This window comes from Lipotes vexillifer, unplaced genomic scaffold (assembly GCF_000442215.2).
Source record: "Lipotes vexillifer unplaced genomic scaffold, Lipotes_vexillifer_v1.1 scaffold271, whole genome shotgun sequence".
Taxonomy (NCBI): domain Eukaryota; kingdom Metazoa; phylum Chordata; class Mammalia; order Artiodactyla; family Lipotidae; genus Lipotes; species Lipotes vexillifer.
The window spans coordinates 1,439,050-1,462,232 of NW_006780882.1; the positions used below are offsets into that span (position 1 = coordinate 1,439,050).

General features: G+C 36.8%; 1 pseudogene; it reads left to right on the top strand.

Moving 5' to 3' along the window:
• Positions 1-8,196: 8,196 nt before the first annotated feature.
• LOC103077807 (developmental pluripotency-associated protein 3 pseudogene) lies at positions 8,197-8,687 on the top strand (annotated as a pseudogene).
• The last annotated feature ends 14,496 nt before the right edge of the window (positions 8,688-23,183 follow it).

The following is a 23,183-nucleotide window of genomic DNA, read 5'->3' on the forward strand; positions in this document are numbered from 1 at the left end:
AAGGATCTTGCTGTAATTTATGTCATAGATTGTTCTGCCTATGTTTTCCTCTAAGAGTTTAATCATGTCTGGCCTTACATTTCGTTCTTTAATCCATTTTGCGTTTATTTTTGTGTATGGTGTTAGGGAGTGTTCTAATTTCATTCATTTAGATGTAGCTGTCCACTTTTCCCAACACCACTTATTGAAGACGCTGTCTTTTCTCCACTGTATATTCTTGCCTCCTTTATCAAAAATAACGTGACCATACGTGTGTGGGTTTACATCTGGGCTTCCCTGTTCCATTGATCTATATTTCTGTTTTTGTGCCAGTACCATACTGTCTTGATTACTGTAGCTTTGTAGTATAGTCTGAAGTCCGGAAGCCTGATTCCTCCAGCTCCATTTTTCTTTCTCAAGATTGCTTTGGCTGTTCAGGGTCTTTTGTGATTCCATACAAACTGTGAAATTTTTTGTTCTAGTCCTGTGAAAAATGCTATTGGTAGTTAAATAGGGATTGCATTGAATCTGTAGATTGCTTTGGGTAGTATAGTCATTGTCACAATGTTGATTCTTCCAATTCAAGAACATGGTATATCTCTCCATCTGTTTGTATCATCTTTAATTTCTTTCATCGGTGTCTTATAGTTTTCTGCATACAGGTCTTTTGTCTCCTTAGGTAGATTTATTCCTAGGTATTTTATTCTTTTTGTTGCAGTGGTAAATGGTTTCCTTAATTTCTCTTTTAGATTTTTCATCATTAGTGTATAGGAATGCAAGAGATTTCTGTGCGTTAAGTTTGTATCCTGTTACTTTACCAAATTCATTAATTAGCTCTAGTAGTTTTCTGGTAGCATCTTTAGGATTCTCTATGTATAGTATCATGTCATCTGCAAACAGTGACAGTTTTACTTCTTTTCCGGTTTGAATTCCTTTTATTTCTTTTTCTTCTCTGATTGCTGTGGCTAAAACTTCCAAAAGTATGTTGAATAATAGTGGTGTGAGTTGGCAACCTTGTCTTGTTCCTGATCTAAGTGGAAATGGTTTTCAGTTTTTCACCATTGAGAATGATGTTGGCAGTGATTTTGTCATATATGGCCTTTATTATGTTGAGGTAAGTTCCCTCTATGCCTACTTTCTGGAGGGTTTTTTATCATAAATGGTTGTTGAATTTTGTTGACAGCTTTTTCTGCATCTATTGAGATGACCATATGGTTTTTCTCCTTCAGTTTGTCATATGGTTTATCACATTGATTGATTGGCATATATTGAAGAATCCTTGCATTCCTGGGATAAATCCCACTTGCTCATGGTGTATGATCCTTTTAATATGCTGTTGGATTCTGTTTACTAGTATTTAGTTGAGGATATTTAGATCTATGTTCATCAGTGATATAGGCCTGTAGTTTTCTTGTTTTGTGTCATCTTTGTCTGGTTTTGGTATCAGGGTGATGGTGGCCTCGTAGAATGAATTTGGGCGTGTTCCTCCCTGTGCTATATTTTAAAAGAATTTGAGAAAGATAGGTGTTAGCTCTTCTCTAAATGTTTGATAGAATTCGCCTGTGAAGCCATCTGGTCCTGGGCTTTTTTTTGTTGGAAGATTCTTAATCACAGTTTCAATTTCAGTGCTTGTGATTGGTCTGTTTATTTTTTCTATTGCTTACTGGTACAGTCTTGGAAGTTGTGCTTTTCGAAGAATTTGTCCATTTCTTCCAGGTTGTCCACTTTATTGGCATATAGTTACTTGTAGTAATCTCTCATGTTGATACTTCTCCTTTTTCATTTCTAATTCTATTAATTTGAGTCTTCTCCCTTTTTTGCTTGATGAGTCTGGCTAATGGTTTATCAATTTTTTCTTCTCAAAGAAACAGCTTTTAGTTTTATTGATCTTTGTTATTGTTTCCTTCATTTCTTTTTCATTTATTTCTGATCTGATCTTTATTATTTCTTTCCTTGTGCTAACTTTGGGGTGTTTTTGTTCTTCTTTCTCTAATTGCTTTAGGTGTAAGTTTAGGTTGTTTATTTGAGATGTTTCTTGTTTCTTGAGGTAGGATTGTATTGCTATAAACTTCCCTCTTAGATCTGCTTTTGCTGCATCCCAAGGGTTTTGGGTTATCATGTTTTCATCATCATTTGTTTCTAGGTATTTTTTGATCTACTCTTTAATTTCTTAAGGATCTGTTAGTATTTACTAGTGCATTGTTTAACTTCCATGTGTTTCTAGTTTTTACAGATTTTTTCCTGTAATTGATATCTAGTCTCATAGTGTTGTGGTCGGAAAAGATATTTGATATGATTTCAATTTTCTTTAATTTACCAAGGCTTGATTTGCAATCTAAGATATGGTCTATCCTGGAGAATGTTTCATGAGCACTTGAGAAGAAAGTGTAACCTGCTGTTTTTGGATGGAATGTTCTGTAAATATCAATTAAGTTCATCATGTTTAATTTATCATTTAAAGCTTGTGTTTCCTTATTTATTTTCATTTTGGAGGATCTATCCATTGGAGAAAGTGGGATGTTAAAGTCCCCTACTATGATTGTGTTAACTGTCGATTTCCCCTTATATGGCTATTAGTATTTGCCTTATGTATTGATGTGCTCCTATGTTGGGTGCGTAAATCATTACAGTTGTTATATCTTCTTCTTGGATTGATCCCTTGATCATTATCTTGTCCGTATTTGTCTCTTGTAATAGTCTTTTTTTTAAGTCTATTTTGTCTGATATGAGAATTGCTACTCCAGCTTTCTTTTGATTTCCATTTGCATGGAATATGTTTTTCCATCCCCTCACTTTCAGTCTGTATGTGTTCCTAGGTCTGAAGTGGGTCTCTTGTAGACAGCATATGTATGGGTCTTGTTTTTGTATCCATTCAGCCAGTCTATGTCTTTTGATTGGTGCATTTAATCCCTTTACATTTAAGGTAGTTATCAATATGTATGTTCCTATTACTATTTTCTTAATTGTTTTGGGCTTGTTATTTTAAGTCTTTTCCTTCTCTTGTACTTCCTGCCTATCGAAGTTCCTTTAGCATTTGTTGTAGAGTTGGTTTAGTGGTGCTGAATTCTCTTACCTTTTCCTTATTTGTAAAGTTTTACTTTCCCATCGAATCTGAATGAGATGTCTGCTGGGTAGAGTAATCTTGGTTGTAGTTTTTTCCCTTTCATCGCTTTAAATATGTCCTGCCAGTCCCTTATGGCTTGCAGAGTTTCTTCTGAAAGATCAGCTCTTAACCTTATGGGGATTCCCTTTTATGTTATTTGTTGTTTTTCCCTTCTTTTAATATTTTTTCTTTGTGTTTAATTTTTGATAGTTTGATTAATATGTGTCTTGGCATGCTTCTCCTTGGATTTATCCTGTATGGGACTCTCTGCACTTACTGGACTTGGTTGAGTATTTCCTTCCCCATGTTAGGGAAGATTTCAACTATAATCTTTTCAAATGTTTTCTCAGCCACTTTTTTTTTTTTCTCTTCTTCTGGTGCCCCTATAATTTGAACATTGGTGCTTTTAATGTTGTCCCAGAGGTCTCTGAGATTGTCCTCAATTCTTTTCATTCTTTTTTCTTTATTCTGCTCTGCTGTAGTTATTTCCAGTCTTTTATCTTCCTGGTCACTTATTCATTCTTCTGCCTCAGTTATTCTGCTATTAATTCCTTCTAGAGAATTTTTCATTTCATTTATTGTGTTGTTCATCATTGGTTGTTTGCTCTTTAGTTCTTTTAGGTCCTTGTTAAACTTTTCTTATATTTTCTCCATTCTATTTCCAAGATTTTGGGTCATCTTTACTATTATTACTCTGAATTCTTTTTCAGGTAGACTGCCTATTTCCTCTTCATTTGTTTGGTCTGGTGTGTCTTTACCTTGCTCCTTCGTCTGTCGTGTATTTCTCTGTCTTCTCATTTTGCCTACTTACTGTGTTTGGGGTTTCTGATTCGCAGGCCGCAGGTTCATAGTTCCCGTTGTTTTTGGTGTCTGCCCCCAGTGGGTGAGGTTGGTTCAGTGGGTTGTGTAGGCTTCCTGGTGGGCATACTGGTGCCTGTACTCTGGTGGATGAGGCTGCATCTTGTCTTTCTGGTGGGCAGGACCATGTCCAGTGGTGTTTTTTGGGGGTGTCTGTGAACTTATTATGATTTTTGGCAGCCTCTCTGCTCATGGGCTAGTTATTTGGCATGGTGTATCCAGCACCGTAGCTTGCTGGTCGTTTAGTGGAGCTGGGTCTTAGCGTTGAGATGGAGATCTCTGGGAGAGCTTTCCCCATTTTCTATTACATGGGGCCTGGAGCTTTATGGTGGACCAATGTCCTGATCTTGGCTCTCCCCCTTCAGAGGCTGAGTCCTGACACCTGGACAGGGTACCAAGACCCTGTCAGCCACATGGCTCAGAAGAAAAGGGAGAAGGAAGGGAGGGAGGGAAGGAGGAAGGAAGGAAGGGAAAAAGAAGGAAAGAAAAAAATAAAGTTATTAAAATAGAAAAAAAAATTTAAAAAAAGAAGGAGAGAAAGAAAGAAGATAGTAACCAAACCATAAAGCAAATCCGTCAATGATAACAAGCGTGAAAAATTATACTTTTGGGAAGTCTGAGGTCTTCTTCCAGCATTCAGTAGGTGTTCTGTAGGAGTTGTTCCTCATGTAGCTGTAGTTTTGATGTATTTGTGGGGAGGAAGGTGATCTCTATGTCTTACTCCTCCACCATCTTGAATGCACCCCCTAAAATTTCTTCAAATTTAAATGATGTGGTTATTTAAAGGCCATGTTTATATTGCACATACTTACAATATTGAAATGAGTTTTAAAAACAACCAAACAAAAATATCCCCAATAAAACCAGTGTTTATTTCCTTAGCTAGAATGACATACAAACAAAAGTGTTAATGATTTTAGAACATCTGAATGATAATATCTATACTTGTGACAACCAGTCCAGAAGAACGTTGAAGAGTTAAAACCGATAGTGTTTCTTAAATATGAAAATAGAAATTCACCATTCACTTGGTTCATGAGATCATTAAAAGATTCATGGAGTTTATTTTATACATATATATATAAATATATATATATATATATATATATATATATATATATACACACACACATATACATATAAAAGATTTTAAGTAGCATTGCTTTTCTAACTTTCTTATTCTGGCAAGTATTGACAACCAGGAATTCTTAGACTGCATTGGGGAAGAGGAATGGCCATAAAGAATGAGTGTCCTTCATTCTCTCTTGTCTCTCTCTCTCTCTCTTCCTCTTTCTCTCTCCCTCCCATTGCTCATATATGTCTTGGAAAATATCTATAGGATATCTCCTTTCTTTTTTGCTAGTATATGCTTGCCTATATGACTCTCTTTTTGTCTGACTCTTTTTTCCCATCAGACTACTACTAAATAATATTTCTTTTCTTGATCCTGTGTTACTCTGATTAATATTGTTGACTTAAGGTTATATGTCCATTCCATTAACTGATCAAATTTTTTACCCTCCACCCTGGATGCCAGGGGTTCCCATTGGCATAGATAGCCTAGGTAATTAATCATGGGAATAGTCATCAATAAAACAAATCATTAAACAAAAAACAAAATGTCAACACATGTGCAATCAACTAAATGAAATGAAGAATGAATACCTAATATTTACATATGTCAGCCTAGTTCCAATGATTGCAACTGCTTTGTTCTTACAGCTAGCTATTACCACTGTTAGTTATCTAAAAATCAAGAATAATTTTGAAGCTCAAAAATCAAAATCTTGATTTTTATCTACTCCTCTCCATCATTCCCTTTCCTTTCCTTCTGAAACAGTTTAGTTCAAAAACTACTATGGGTGACTGAGCAAAGTAGGTAAGTATCTGCATGAAAAGGAGAGATGAGACTCTCCAGCAGCCTAGTAAGAGTTTAGGTTTCAAGTTGAGTAAGGAGGATTCTGCCTGGAAAGCTGACCCAGTGGGTGTGATGTCCAATGTCATGGGGGAAAGGAGGGCATCCTTGAGGCGGGGAGGTTGAAAGTAGATGCTGGGGTGTTGGAGCATGAATGGAGCCAGCAGGGCATTTGCAGGAGGTAGATTGCTGGTGTCAGCTACAAGAGGAGATTGGTTGCATTCAGCAGAATTAGTCAAATACGCCAGTAAATGAACATATGTGATTCTTTTTGGGTAATGTTCACATTTCCAATTGATTGAACTTGCTTTTTATTTATAAGCAACCTGCAGTCATATATCTGCTGGGTTTAATTATCTTGGCTCTCACTTGGGACTCCCCGCTCATCTTTACTTCCATTTAGAGAATAAATTCTGCTCAGACGTGCTTTTCTGGCCATTTATACCCATATAAAGATGGTAAAAAATCCTCTCCTAACAACACTACACCTGTATAGTGGTGAGTGTGCAGGGTCTCCTCCCACTCTCCCACTAAAACAGCCCTCCAGCATTTTTCAAGTAGATCATTTCCAAGTCACAGAACTGCTGAGCAAGTGAAAAAGCTTCACAGTATACTATTTCAGTGTTGAGAAATTGAAGAAACTGGCACCCAGGAAAAAATTAGGAGTTAAAAATTTTCAGTTAAAAAAATGGCTTCTTAATATCAATACTTTCAGTAGAATAGAATAGTAACCTTTTAAAAGCCCTTCTCAATAACCTGTTATACAATGCTCCACAAGCACTACTTTCCTCTTACCATCCATCTCATCTTTATCACTTTACTGACTCTCTCCTTCCAAATGTCTTAAATATTGAATTCCTACTTCCTCCTTAAAGACAAATTTCTTATGAAGATGTGGAAACAGTTACACAATGGTTGTTTGGGGAAAATTCATTACAGTCCATTACTGAAGTCACAATGTAGGTACAGGCACTTTTGGATCAGACAAGAAGGTCTACTGAGTAAGTTGCTGCCATAGTTCCTACGTGGGAAGTTTCTAAATAAAAGTTATATTTCTGGGTAGCATGTTTTGATATGATATATTGAAATGTTGCCAACAGTTTTTTGTTTCTTTGTATGTTAGTACGCATGTATGAACCTTATTTTACAGAATGTATCCTGCTCACATCACCAAAACAGAGGATGGTGGCTTTGAGAAGTGGAAAAGCAAGGCACAGAATGTATCTTATTTGCTATGTATTCAGTGTCTGCCAAGAGAATGTTAAGACCTATGTGGTCTACAGTTTTAGCTTTTTAAAATTCCTTAAGGTGGGCTTCCCTGGTGGCGCAGTGGTTGAGAGTCCGCCTGCCGATGCAGGGGGCACGGGTTCATGCCCCGGTCCAGGAAGATCCCACATGCCGCGGAGCAGCTAGGCCCGTGAGCCATGGCTGCTGAGCCTGCGCGTCCAGAGCCTGTGCTCCGCAATAACAGTGAGAGAGAGGCCTGCGTACCGCCAAAAAAAAAAAAAAATTCCTTAAGGTAAATAAATTTACTTCCTAAAATACTGTCCTCAGTATATGCTATTGAATAAAGAGAAGAAATAGGTCCATGCATATTTCCTGTTGTTTTCTTTCCCCTAAAGATTGGCTTTGCTCAGGGGAAGGGTAAGCTGGGACGAAGTAAGAGAGTGGCATGGACATATATACACTACCAAATGTAAAACAGATAGCTAGTGGGAAGCATCCACATAGCACAGGGAGATCAGCTTGGTGCTTTGTGTCCACCTAGAGGGGTGGGATAGAGAGGGTGAGAGGGAGACGCAAGAGGGAGAAGATGTGTGGATATATGTATATGGATAGCTGATTCACTTCGTTATAAATCAGAAACTAACACACCATTGTAAAGCAATTACACTCCAATAAAGACGTTAATAAATAAATAAATAAATAAATAAATAAATAAATAATAAAAGCAAAAAAAAACCCAAAAACATTCTTGTGTGCTGTTACTCGAAAAGAAAAGGGAAAGCCTCATGATTTCCGTGACTGAAAGTAGTTGGAAGACAGATGTTATTTATCCAGGATGACTAGAGAAAACTTTTCTGAAAGGAAATTTTTGAGCTGTTAATTAACTAAATGGTGAGACAATCCATCTATGATTAGACCTGGATGAAGAGCATTCTGAGTCAAACCAACAGTAGATGCAGGGATTTTTCCCTCACCAGGTGTGTCAGAGCTTGGATTTTTCTGTTTCTTGGCTCTATAGTTCTTCCAGGCTACTTTGTAGCAGTTTGAGTAAACCATCACCTTCCACTGGAATCCAGAAATCTAGGAGGAGCTTCAAGCTGTGACTAGACTCCCAATGGATTCATCAGAGGTTAACCCAACCTGGACCCTGGTGTTTCCTCAAATGTCCATTGATGAAAATTCCCAGGCAATTATAGCTGCCTCTCAACCTATCTCTGCAGTGTTACTAAAGAACCTCAGTAACTTGACTCTCAACCCTAGTAGCAAATTGCTATCCACTCTGCCAGAATATTCACCTCAACAGACTGGATGGAGACTTAATCTACAGGAGGAAGGGGGCGGGGGAGGACATTGTTAATTGCTTGGAGAGAAAGGATGGAAAGGGTGATTCAATTTATTAAAAATTGCTATGGCAAATGACTTCCTCTGTCTGAGTCTCAAAGAGAACCTCAGCAGAAGGATGTTGAGACTCAGTCAAGAATGGAAAGATTTAGATGTAGCTGTCATTATTGCCTGTATCATAGAGATCCTTCTGAGGATAATTATGAGAATAATTACAACAACAATTATGACAGCAGTTATGATACATGGTCGGATGAGCCATAAACTTTATTCTTGTACTATTTTTTCCTGATAGTAATTTTAGGATCATTATGAAGCAGCTTGGGAACGCTACTCTACACTAGGGCAGATTGGGTACCAATATTTTGATAACATATATTATAAGTTCTGTGATGTCTTTTTTTCTTGCATCTCTTTTCTACCTTAATACAAGTAACTTATAAGGAATCTATGTAACTTGCATCTGAATGACTTGAATATACTTTAGTTCCATTTTGATTTGACACAAGAAGCACTAATAGGTCTTAGGTACTGCCTGTTTTAGAAGGCTGAAGTCCCTGTAAAATGAAACCCAATATTGAGAATTTGAAACAAATTAACTTGTGTGGAAGGAATGTAAAGAAAACGTTGGGTGGCTTGGCCAGAGCACTGTTAGAGCAGCGTGTTGTATTGTAATAAAAATTTTCAGTAGCAAATAAATGTGTGTATAGAGGATCTTATTAAAATTTGAGACATATTTGAGTATCTTTAAAAAATATTCTTGTCATTTTAGACTTGTTTTTGTTAGCTGCGTTTTAAATGAATAACACTTGCCCCCATCACATTCTCAGGATGTAAATATCTGGCCTTCTATTTTTGTGTGTGTGATATTATCCTCTTGGAAGGGAAGTTTTATACATTTGGGTAAGGTTAGAAAACAAGGGCACAGATATTTGCACATATTAACCACTTGGAAGAAATGTCAAAATGGAGAGAAGTAGAAGGGATGTTAACAGGTTGGTGATGATTGGAGGGAATTGAAAGAATGGTAGTGGTATGTAAATACTAAGGGAAGATGCAATTCAATGGTGTTTTACTTCAGTTATTTTCTTTCATGACCCTTGTGTACACAGGCCTGGATTTCTTTGTGGGATACAAGAGATATATAAAATTAGTCTTCTGCCCTCCAACTATGTTTAGTTCACTTTAAAAAGATATTAAAGAATTGGGTACCTAAGCAAAGCAGCTGGAGACCTGGGGTAAAGAATAAAAGCCATCCTTATAAGGTAGTTAGGTAAGGAAAAACAACCTGTTGGTATTCAGAATGCAGTAGAAGCAGAAACGGCCCAAACCTGGAGGGTTATGCAAATAAATAGCAAAGAAGTTCAACAGTAACATTAAATATTAATATCTACCCAACTAGGTCTTCAGAGGTTATTCTATTTAGAACTACCCAAACCATCATGGTCTACAGCATGGGTGAATGTAGGGTCATCTGGAGGTTTCATTAAACTTGCTAGGTCTTCCCAGATGCAGGGTCATCTTGACTACTGTATGCATTTGAAAATCATTGACTAGTGAAAAGAACGAACTTATTTCTGTTGCAATCATGTTAAATTTATAAGCTTATGAGATCTAATAATCTTAGAACATGGTTGAACAAAACACCAAAACAAAAAACAAAAATCAGTAAATGCAAACTGTATGAAACAGACAGAAGAAATTAAGGATATTAGTTTCCTATGGATGCTGTAACAAATGATCACAAACAATGTTTAAACCAACAGAAATGTATTCTCTCGTAGTTCTGAAGGCTGGAAATCCAAAGTCACTGGGCTAAAATCAGGGTGCCAAGTGGGCTGCCCTCCCTCCAGAGGCTGTAAGCCAGAGTCCATTTCTTGCCCTTGCCCTGGCCTCTTCCAGCTCTGATGGTGGCCAGCATTCCTTGGCTTGTTGCCGCAGAACTCTAGTTTTTGCCTCCACAATCATATTGCATCTTCTTTTATGAGTCTAATCTGCTTCTGCCTCCTTTTTAGAAAGGACATTTGTGATTGCATTTATGACCCATTTGGACAATCCATAATAATCTTCCCATCTCAAGATCCTTAATCACAGCTACAGTTATTTTTTTCATGTAGGGTAACATTCACAGTTATGGGGATCAAGAGAGGCCTATTTGGGGTTGATTATGCATCATACCACAGCAAATGTGGCTGAGATAGAGGGATAGAATGAAAAGGGGTGGGAACTGAGCCCCAATAAATAGTGATGAGTCAGATTATTTACTTCTTTTAAGTCGAGATTAAAAATTTGCATTCTCTTTTGATATCAATACACTTGACCCTTGAACAACATGGGTTTGAACTTATAAGCAGATATTTTTCAGTAGTAAATACTACAGTACAACACAATGCATGGTTCGTTGAATCTGTGGAATTAGAACTGAGGATATTGAAGAACCTCAAAAATAAAGGAGCTATAGGTTACAGTTAGATTTTTGACTATGCAGAGGGTTGGCACCCCTAACCCCCGTGTTTTTCAAGGGTCAGCTATGGTAAGGTACTAGTGGATCAGCGATGTTGGTAGATGTTAATCAAAAAGTAACATAGTCAAACGTATTATTTGGAAAACTCAATCTGAACTATAAAGTACCAACCTGGTTACAGAAAGATTATTCAGAAATTTGTTGTTGTAGTCCAGAGACAAGTGTACTGTGGCACAGACTAGCATTTTAGCAGTAGAGTTGGTACAGTCCTCCTATCTGGAATATCTCCTAGAGGATTTATTGAATAACTGCATATTAGATGTGAAGGAATAAAACAAACACATCAACAAATCACTTTTAGATTTTTAGTTTGAGCAACTGAGTGGATGATAAGGCTACCTACTGAGAAGTAGAACTCTGGTGAGGAATAGGTAGGTGTGTGGAAGGTGATTGCAAGTCTGATTTGGGCATTTGAAGACTGATTTGCTTATTAAACATCCAAGGAGCAATTATAGAATGTATAATAAAATGTTAAAGTTTTACAAAAAATCTTAAGGTTGCAGATATAGGTATGGAGGCATCAGCATCCAATCAGGATACAGACTAGTTGACAATTCAAAAGAAAATGAATGATTGGATGTACAAGGCATGAAGAGGGACGAGTCAAGAAGACCTCAAGCTTTCTGGCTTCAGAAATTTAGTGGATTTTGGTACTTTTTATTGAAATAGAGACCATTGGAACAGAGGAATGGTTCATAGCCTGACAGCAACAAGCTAGGCCCACTACAGACACATGGGGTTTCACATGTCTCTGAGATATTTCCAAAAGACATAGTAGAAATGAAAATTAAGTTCCTTTAAAGAAGAATCAGAAATCAGGGCTGAAAATATATATTTGAGATTTATTATCTCTACTGTTTTCTCTATCATATAGATTTTATTTTATTTTATTTTATTTATTTATTTTTTTGTGGTACGCGGGCCTCTCACTGCCGTGCCCTCTCCCGTTGCAGAGCATGCGCAGGCTCAGTGGCCATGACTCACGGGCCCAGCTGCTCCGTGGCACGTGGGATCTTCGCGGACTGGGGCACGAACCCATATCCCCTGCATCGGCAGACGGACTCTCAACCACTGCGCCACCAGGGAATCCCTACATATAGATTTTAAATGGCAAAACAAGAGGCTGGAGAATTATTAGGTACAATTAGATGTGAATAATTAAATGTGAAGAGTGTAGGAAAGGAAACACAAAGATAATCACAATTTCATTAAGAATGCATGATTACTCATTATTAATCATAAATATGCAATAATCTTAGATAATGTAAACTAATAAAATCCTGGTGAGACACAGAAGAGTATTGACAAAAAGCCTGGCAGAAATAATACTAAGCATTTCCTAAAGCTTTATCATAATGAGTTCTTATTTAAATATAAGTAAAATACACTTTCCTGATTTTATAAAATTTTACAATGTGGATTTTATGGACTATAAATTTTCTTGCCTGCTCTTTCCCATCACCCTTGCCATTTTTTCTTGTTTTGTCTTTTTTTCATGTTCAGCTTTACAGAACACCATATTAATAGTAGAAATTACACACACACACACACACACACACACACATACACACATATGTGTATATCCAATTAAGTCAATATGATTTTTTTCCCTAGTAGTTCTAAGTGTATTTACTCAGTCCCTCAGGTTTAGTTCTTTAAGGAGAGAAAGAGTATTTCATAAACAATTTATATTTTGAGCATTTTTAAATCTTAAAAAATTCTGATATCATCGATTTTAAAATGATTTAAAATGTACTTAATACAGATAAATGGTAACATATGTTCTATTATAACAGTTAGTCTAAAAACACTTAGACTTCTTATTGATGTAAACCTTGGTTTGTTTATGGAATTAATGACTCTATGTGTTATTTTAGATGCCACTTTATTCACTATACCATGCAATACATAATCCTCAGCTGATACTAGAAATTTCCTCTTCCTTACAATTAACTCATTGTGTGCAGTTCTGCTGATTTCATCTGAGGTCAGTATTCTTTATTTCCTACCTCCTGTCTGTGACGTTCAGATTCCAGCAAGTGATAACACAGGAGAGTCTCTGCATAAATTACTTCTTTACCAACTGTAGAGAGTAAGTTCTAAGATGACCCCTCATGGTCTCTGCTTCCTGGTGTTCATGCCCTTGTGTAATCTCCTTCATTTGAGCATAGGTGAGATCTTTGACTTGCTTTTAACCAAAAGAATAATGTCAAATGTGATGAGATGCCAATCCATGTCTGTGTGATATTATTATAAACATGACAGCTTGTTTAACAGACTATTTAGATTGCCTGCTAGCCTTGCATGCTTTAATGAAGCAAGAAGCCATGTTGGGGAGGTCCACTGGCAAAAAAACTGGAAAAGAGGGCAGCCTATTTCCAATAGGTGGCTAGGGATTAGGGGTGGCCTCTGACTGACAGCCCCCAAGAAGCTGAAGCCCTGAAACTAACAACCCACAAGGGACTGAATTTGGCCAACGACCACATGAGCTTGGAAGCAGATTCTTTTCCAGTTAAGCCTCAAATAAGAACCCTGGCCAAAAACTTTATTGCAACCTTGTGAGACCTTGAAGCAGTGGACCAGGTAAGCTCTGTTTGGACCCCTTGACCACTGAAACTGTGAGATAATAAATGCTATTGTTTTTAGCTGCTAAGTTTTCTGAAATGTGTTAGGTAGCAATAGATAACTAATATATTTCTGATCATAGTTTCTTTCCTCAAGTCTGGCAAATTTCATATATATCCTAGGTTTTGGTTCTATCATATATATATGAACTTCCCTAATCCTTTTACTCACTCTCAGCCCTAGTTTTTTAGAATTACAAAAGTATAAGTCTTTAAAACAGAAAAAATCTTAATCTTAAAATGTCTTCATTCTAAGCATATAATTCTTACAAAAAAAATCTTAAATGTTTAATGAGTTATGGGATCTTTATATTTTTAAAAGTGTTAAACAGGCGCTATTGACATTTTGACTTTGAGAAATTTTCTTGTTGGGGGCTGTCTTATATCTATATAATGTAGATATATCATATATAGCTTATACATATATACCCACGTAAACATGTTTTTGTGTATATTTTATACATACACACTCATATATTTTATTTTTTGTATATATACATATATATACATGTGTGTGTTTTTATACACTTATACCTATATAAAATTATCTATTCATGATAAATATATGCTAAAAATGCTGTATTAAAATATAAACCACAGCCATGAATTTGTTAAATGATTTAGTATTGCAAATACCAATAAAAGTCAGTCTTAGTGGACATTTTATAATCCATGCCCCCAAAGAAAATTATGTTTCTATTTTAAGTGTGACATATGGTACTAACCTTTGTGTGACAGTCTTGCTCACATTCAGCATTTGTGACACCAGATTGCCACTTTCTCTGGAATTTGAGTTGACATGAATAGTAATTTTGAATTAAATAAAAGTCAGCGGGCTGTCAATTCTGCGTAGGCCTGTTATTCACCTGCTGGAAAGTCCAGATGTCAATGCCATGATGTTTAATCCCTTTTTGTAGATTGGGATGGAAGGCTTTTTTTTTTCCTTTCTCTCCTTTTCAAATTTTAATAGCTCTAGGGAAACTCAGAAGTAGTAATTCATGAGTTTCATAGAATGTTTCAGCAGATAGCTCTGTCATTTTCAAGCTTCTAAAATACCACTTTTTGGTTAAAGATAAATAGCTATATTTATCTTTATAGCTATGTTTATGAAATAAAACATAAAATAGCTATGTTTATGATTTGGCCCTACCTCCTTCATTCAAAATATCAGAAGGAAGTAATGCTTAATTGTAAATGTATGTGTGTTTATGTATATGTGTGTATACACAAAGTGTGTATATGCATTTTTTTCCCAAAGAATCTCTCAGAGACTAATGTAGACATTGAATGTAATAAAATGTAATGTAAGTGTCTACCTTCAGATTTATGGGTGTGAGGATTTGAGTAAATTGAAAAAGCTCTTTGGTGGGATATTACAAAAATATACTTTAGATTCTCAATGTGAAATATTCAAATGTAAAATTTTTGGCTAACTTCAAGAAACTCTAAACAGACAACTTGTAGACAATATTAACAACCAGAAGGCAGTTTCTGGTCTGTGTTCCTACAAAGCTTTGGGGAAGTATATTTCCCATATTTTTAAAATAAGATATTCTAGCAAAAGTTGAAAACAAATACACTGAGTGTGCATATACCGTCCAGCTGGATTTAAGAATTTTAATAATTTTCTGTGTATACTTAATCTTTTTTATTGATCTGTACATCATCTGTTTTGCTATACCTTCTGAAAATAGTACACCCAACAATATTTCAGCATGTTCTAAGAAAAAACAATCTCCCACATAATTTACAAACTACATACAACACCTATACAAGTAAACAAAAATTCCATAATGTCATTTCATATTCAGAAAACATTTAAATTTCCCTAATTCCCACAACATTCTCTTAAGCTATTTTTGGTTTTTCTGCATTAAGATCTAACTGAGATTGACACATGACATTTGGTGATTGTGTCATTTTAGAACCAGGACCTCTAATGAAAAAACTATGAGAAATGTCAACTGTCAGTGCCTCAAATAACTATCAGAATACCCACTTGTTGAAGCAAATATAGTTTTTTTAGGCTTATTGCAGTAATAAGCCACCTTGACAGACACTGGTATTGTTTTAAAATAGGAGAATTAGGGAAGGATATTTGTGGGTTTTTAGGGCCTCATTGAAAATCAGGGAACTGGATGGGAGTAGGCAGTTGATGGCATGAATGCTTTGAACTGGTTTGGCCCAAAGAGAGAAGGTCCTGAAGTGAGCCTTGGTGAGCAAGATGCTAGTCTTGAAAGGTAAGCTATTTGGTTCACAGTCTTACCTTCCAAGAGCTAGTATTTCCTGGAGCAAACAGCTAACCTTTTTTTCTCTTTTTTTTATTACCTGGACCCAGAATTGTTTAGATCAAAAAACAGGAAAATGTGCTGGATTCAGTTCTCAGTGAAGTCCAGAGGACAGTGAATCTGGTATGCAGATTCTGGTATGAAGATTCAAAAAGTTCTTTTCTTTTTTTTAGTAAATTTATTTATTTATTTATTTATTTTTTGCTGGGTCGGATCTTTCTTGCTGCACATGGGCTTTCTTTAGTTGCATTGAGCCAGGCTACTCTTGGTTACGGTACGCAGGCCGTACCGTACGCAGGCATTGCGATGGCTTGTCTTGTTGCAGAGCATGGGCTCTAGGTGCGTGGGCTTCAGTAGTTGTGGCACGCTGGCTCAGTAGTTGTGGCTCGCAGGCTCTAGAGCACAGGCTCAGTCGTTTTGGCGCATGCTCTTAGGTGCTCTGGGATATGTGGGATCTTCCCGCACCAGGGCTCAAGCTTGTGTACCCTGTATTGGCAGGCAAATTCTTAACCACTGCACCACCAGGGAAGTCCCAAAACGCTTTTTTTTTCTTTTTGAACTTTATTTAATTAATTTTTTTATACAGCAGGTTCTTGTTAGTTATCCATTTTATACGTATTAGTGTATATATGTCAATCCCAATCTCCCAATTCATCACACCACCACCATACCCCGGCCACTTTACCCCCTTGGTTTCCATACGTTTGTTCTCTACATCTGTGTCTCTGTTTCTGCCCTGCAAACACGTTCATCTGTACCATTTTTCTAGGTTCAACATATATGCATTAATATATATTTGTTTTTCTCTTTCTGACTTATCTTGCTCTGTATGACAGTCTCTAGGTCCATCCAAGTCTCCACAAATGACCCAATTTCATTCCTTTTTATGGCTGAGTAATATTCCACTGTATATATGTCCCACATCTTCTTCTTCTTTTTTTTTTTTAAATCTTTATTGGGGTATAATTGCTTTACAATGGTGTGTTAGTTTCTACTTTATAACAGAGTGAATCAGTTATACATATACATATGTTCCCATATCTCTTCCCTCTTTGTCTCCCTTCCTCCCACCCTCCCTATCCCACCCCTCCAGACAGCCACAAAGAACTGAGCCGGTTTCCCTGTGCCATGCGGCTGCTTCCCACTGGCTATCTACCTTATGTTTGTTAGTATATATATGTCCATGTCTCTCTCTCGCCCTATCACACCTCACCCTTCCCCCTCCCCATATCCTCAAGTCTGTTCTCCAGTAGGTCTGTGTCTTTATTCCTGTTTTACCCCTAGGTTCTTCATAACATTTTTTTTTCTTAAATTCCATATATATGTGTTAGCATACGGTATTTGTCCTTCTCTTTCTGACTTACTTCACTATGTATGACAGACTCTGGATCTATCCACCTCATTACAAATAGCTCAATTTCGTTTCTTTTTATGGCTGAGTAATATTCCATTGTATATATGTGCCACATCTTCTTTATCCATTCATCCGACGACGGGCACTTAGGTTGTTTCCATCTCCGGGCTATTGTAAATAGAGCTGCAATGAACATTTTGGTACATGACTCTTTCTGAATTCTGGTTTCCTCAGGGTATATACCTAGTAGTGGGATTGCTGGGTCATATGGTAGTTCTATTTGTAGTTTTTTAAGGAACCTCCATACTGTTCTCCATAGTGGCTGAACCAATTCACATTCCCACCAGCAGTGCAAGAGTGTTCCCTTTTCTCCACACCCTCTCCAGCATTTATTGTTTCTAGATTTTTTGATGATGGCCATTCTGACTGGTGTGAGATGATATCTCATTGTAGTTTTGATTTGCATTTCTCTAATGATTAATGATGTTGAGCATTCTTTCATGTGTTTGTTGGCAGTCTGTATATCTTCTTTGGAGAAATGTCTATTTAGGTCTTCTGCCCATTTTTGGATTGGGTTGTTTATTTTTTTGTTATTGAGCTGCATGAGCTGCCTGTAAATTTTAGAGATTAATCCTTTGTCAGTTGATTCATTTGCAAATATTTTCTCCCATTCTGAGGGCTGTCTTTTGGTCTTGTTTATGGTTTCCTTTGCTGTGCAAAAGCTTTGAAGTTTCATTAGGTCCCATTTGTTTATTTTTGTTTTTATCTCCATTACTCTAGGAGATGGGTCAAGAAGGATCTTGCTGTGATTTATGTCATAGAGTGTTCTGCCTATGTTTTCCTCTAAGAGTTTGATAGTTTCTGGCCTTACATTTAGGTCTTTAATCCATTTTGAGCTTATTTTTGTGTATGGTGTTAGGGAGTGATCTAATCTCATACTTTTACATGTACCTGTCCAGTTTTCCCAGCACCACTTATTGAAGGGGCTGTCCTTTCTCCACTGTATATTCCTGCCACCTTTATCAAAGATAAGGTGACCATATGTGCATGGGTTTATCTCTGGGCTTTCTATCCTATTCCATTGATCTATCTTTCTGTTTTTGTGCCAGTACCATACTGTCTTGATTACTGTAGCTTTGTAGTATAGTCTGAAGTCAGGCAGCCTGATTCCTCCAGCTCCATTTTTTGTTCTCAAGATTGCTTTGGCTATTCGGGGTCTTTTGTGTTTCCATACAAATTGTGAAATTTTTTGTTCTAGTTCTGTGAAAAATGCCAGTGGTAGTTTGATAGGGATTGCATTGAATCTATAGATTGCTTTGGGAAGTAGAGTCATTTTCACAATGTTGATTCTTCCAATCCAAGAACATGGTATATCTCTCCATCTGTTTGTATCATCTTTAATTTCTTTCATCAGTGTCTTATAATTTTCTGCATACAGGTCTTTTGTCTCCTTAGGTAGGTTTATTCCTAGATATTTTATTCTTTTTGTTGCAATGGTAAATGGGAGTGTTTTCTTGATTTCACTTTCAGATTTTTCATCATTAGTATATAGGAATGCCAGAGATTTCTGTGCATTAATTTTGTATCCTGCTACTTTACCAAATTCATTGATTAGCTCTAGTAGTTTTCTGGTAGCATCTTTAGGATTCTCTATGTATAGTATCATGTCATCTGCAAACAGTGACAGCTTTACTTCTTCTTTTCCGAGTTGGATTCCTTTTATTTCCGTTTCTTCTCTGATTGCTGTGGATAAAACTTCCAAAACTATGTTGAATGCAAGTGGTGAGAGTGGGCAACCTTGTCTTGTTCCTGACCATAGTGGAAATGCTTTCAGTTTTTCACCACTGAGGATGATGTTGGCTGTGGGCTTGTCATATACAGCCTTTATTATATTGAGAGAAGTTCCCTCTATCCCTACTTTCTGCAGGGTTTTTATCATAATTGGGTGTTGAATTTTGTCAAAAGCTTTCTCTGCATCTATTGAGATGATCATATGGTTTTTCTCCTTCAATTTTTTAATATGGTTAATCCCATTGATAGATTTGCGTATACTGAAGAATCCTTGCATTCCTGGAATAAACCCCACTTGATCATGGTGTATGATCCTTTTAATTTGCTGTTGGATTCTGTTTGCTAGTATTTTGTTGAGGATTTTTGCATCTATGTTCATCAGTGATATTGGCCTGTAGTTTTCTTTCTTTGTGACATCCTTGTCTGGTTTTGGTATCAAGGTGATGGTGGCCTCGTAGAATGAGTTTGGGAGTGTTTCTCCCTCTGCTATATTTTGGAAGAGTTTGAGAAAGATAGGTGTTCGCTCTTCTCTAAATGTTTGATAGAATTCGCCTGTGAAGCCATCTTTCCTGGGCTTTTGTTTGTTGGAAGATTTTTAATCACAGTTTCAATTTCAGTGTTTGTGATTGGTCTGTTCATATTTTCTATTTCTTCCTGATTCAGGTCTTGGCAGTTTGTGCATTTCTAAGAATTTGTCCATTTCTTCCAGATTGTCCATTTTATTGGCATAGAGTTGCTTGTAGTAATCCCTCATGATTTTTTGTATTTCTGCAGTGTCAGTTGTTACTTCTCCTTTTTCATTTCTGATTCTATTGATTTGAGTCTTCTCCCTTATTTTCTTGATGAGTCTGGCTAATGGTTTATCAATTTTGTTAATCTTCTCAAAGAACCAGCTTTTAGTTTTATTGATCTTTGCTATTGTTTCCTTCATTTCTTTTTCATTTATTTCTGATCTGATTTTTATGATTTCTTTCCTTCTGCTAACTCTGGGGTTTTTTTGTTCTTCTTTCTCTAATTGCTTGAGGTGCAAGGTTAGGTTGTTTATTCGAGATGTTTCCTGCTTCTTAAGGTGGGCTTGTATTGCTATAAACTTCCCTCTTAGAACTGCTTTTGCTGCATCCCATAGGTTTTGGGTCGTTGTATCTCCATTGTCATTTGTTTCTAGGTATTTTTTAATTTCCTCTTTGATTTCTTCAGTGATCACTTCGTTACTAAGTAGTGTATTGTTTAGCCTCCATGTGTTTGTATTTTTTACTGCTCTTTTCCTATAATTGATATCTAATCTCATGGCGTTGTGGTCGGAAAAGATACTTGATATAATTTCAATTTTCTTAAATTTACCAAGGCTTGATTTGTGACCCAAGATATGATCTATCCTGGAGAATGTTCCATGAGCACTTGAGAAAAATGTGTATTCTGTTGTTTTTGGATGGAGTGTCCTATAAATATCAATTAAGTCCATCCTGTTTAATGTATCATTTAAAGCTTGTGTTTCCTTATTTATTTTCATTTTGGATGATCTGTCCATTGGTGAAAGTGGGGTGTTGAAGTCCCCTACTATGAATGTGTTACTGTCGATTTCCCCTTTTATGGCTGCTAGTTTTTGCCTTATGTATTGAGGTGCTCCTATGTTGGGTGCATAAATATTTACAATTGTTATATCTTCTTCTTGGATCGATCCCTTAATCATTATGTAGTGTCCTTCTTTGTCTCTTCTGATAGTCCTTATTTTAAAGTCTATTTTGTCTGATATGAGAATTGCTACTCCAGCTTTCTTTTGGTTTCCATTTGCATGGAATATCTTTTTCCATCCCCTTACTTTCAGTCTGTATGTGTCTCTAGGTCTGAAGTGGGTCTCTTGTAGACAGCATATATATGGGTCTTGTTTTTGTATCCATTCAGCCAATCTGTGTCTTTTGGTGGGAGCATTTAGTCCATTTACATTTAAGGTAATTATCGATATGTATGTTCCTATTCCCATTTTCTAAATTGTTTTGGGTTCGTTATTATAGGACTTTTCCTTCTCTTGTGTTTTTGTCTAGAGAAGTTCCTTTAGCATTTGTTGTAAAGCTGGTTTGGTGGTGCTGAACTCTCTCAGCTTTTGCTTGTCTGTAAAGGTTTTAATTTCTCCATCAAATCTGAATGAGATCCTTGCTGGGTAGAGTAATCTTGGTTGCAGGTTTTTCTCCTTCATCACTTTCAGTATGTCCTGCCACTCCCTTCTGGCTTGTAGAGTTTCTGCTGAGAGATCAGCTGTTAACCTTATGGGGATTCCCTTGTGTGTTATTTGTTGTTTTTCCCTTGCTGCTTTTAATATGCTTTCTTTGTATTTAGTTTTTGACAGTTTGATTAATATGTGTCTTGGCGTATTTCTCCTTGAATTTATCCTGTATGGGACTCTCTGTGCTTCCTGGACTTGATTAACGATTTCCTTTCCCATATTAGGGAAGTTTTCAACTATAATCTCTTCAAATATTTTCTCAGTCCCTTTCTTTTTCTCTTCTTCTTCTGGAACCCCTATAATTCGAATGTTGGTGCGTTTAATGTTGTCCCAGAGGTCTCTGAGACTGTCCTCAGTTCTTTTCATTCTTTTTTCTTTATTCTGCTCTGCAGTAGTTATTTCCACTATTTTATCTTCCAGGTCACTTATCCGTTCTTCTGCCTCATTTATTCTGCTATTGATCCCATCTAGAGTATTTTTCATTTCATTTATTGTGTTGTTCATCATTGTCTGTTTCATCTTTATTTCTTCTAGGTCCTTGTTAACTGCTTCTTGCATTTTGTCCATTCTATTTCCAAGATTTTGGATCATCTTTACTATCATTATTCTGAACTCTTTTTCAGGTAGACTGCCTATTTCCTCTTCATTTGTTAGGTCTGGTGGGTTTTTATCCTGCTCCTTCATCTGCTGTGTGTTTTTCTGTCTTCTCATTTTGCTTATCTTACTGTGATTGGGTTCACCTTTTTGCAGGCTGCAAGTTCGTAGCTCCCGTTGTTTTTGATGTCTGTCTCCAGTGGCTAAGGTTGGTTCAGTGCGTTGTGTAGGCTTCCTGGTGGAGGGGACTAGTGGCTGTGTTGTGGTGTATGAGGCTAGATCTTGTCTCTCTAGTGGGCAGGTCCACGTCTGGTGGTGTGTTTTGGGGTGTCTGTGGACTTATTATGATTTTAGGCAGCCTCTCTGCTAGTGGGTGGGGTTGTGTTCCTGTTTTGCTATATGGTTGGCATAGGTTGTCCAGCACTGTAGCTTGCTGGTCGTTGAGCGAAGCTGGGTGCTGGTGTTGAGATGGAGATCTCTGGGAGATTTTCGCCGTTTGATATTATGTGGGGCTGGGAGGTCTCTTCTTGACGAGTGTTCTGAAGTTGGCTCTCCCACCTCAGAGGCAGAGTCCTGACTCCTGGCTGGAGCAGCAAGAGCCTTTCATCCACTCGGCTCAGAATAAAAGGGAGAGAAAGTAGAGAGAATTAGTATAAGTAGGAGGAAATAGGAAAGAAAGAAAGAAAGAAAGAAAGAGAGGAGGGAAGGAAGGAAGGAGGGAAGGAAGAAAGAAAGAAAGAAGAAAAGAAAGGAAGAAGGCAAGAAGGAAAGAAAAGAGGGAGGGAGAGAGGGAGGGAGGAGGGAAGGAAGGAATGGAGGGAAGGAAGAAAAAATAAAGAAAGAAGATAGAGTAAAATAAAATAAAGTTTAATAAAGTTATTGAATTAAAAAAATAATTATTTAGAGAAAAGAAAAAAAAAGTGACGGATAGAACCTTAGGACAAGACAAGGAAGCAAAGTTATAGAGACAAAATCTTACATAGAAGCATACACATATACCCTCACAAAAAGAGGTAAAGTGGAAAAAATCATAAAACTTGCTCTCCAAGTCCACCTCCTCAATTTGGGATGATTCGTTGTCTGAAAGAGGGAAGGAAGGAAGGAAAGATAGAAAGAAGGTAAAGTATAATAGAGTTCTTTAAATTAAAATTAATTATTAAAAAAAAAATTTAAAAAAAAACCAGTGGATGGATAGAACGCTAGGACAAATGGTGGAAGCAAACCTATACAGACAAGATCTCATACAGAAGCATACACATACACATTCACAAAAAGAGGAAAAGGGGAAAAAAATCATAGATCTTGCTCTAGAAGTCCACCTCCTCAATTTGGGATGATTCGCTGTCTATTCATGTTTCCACAGA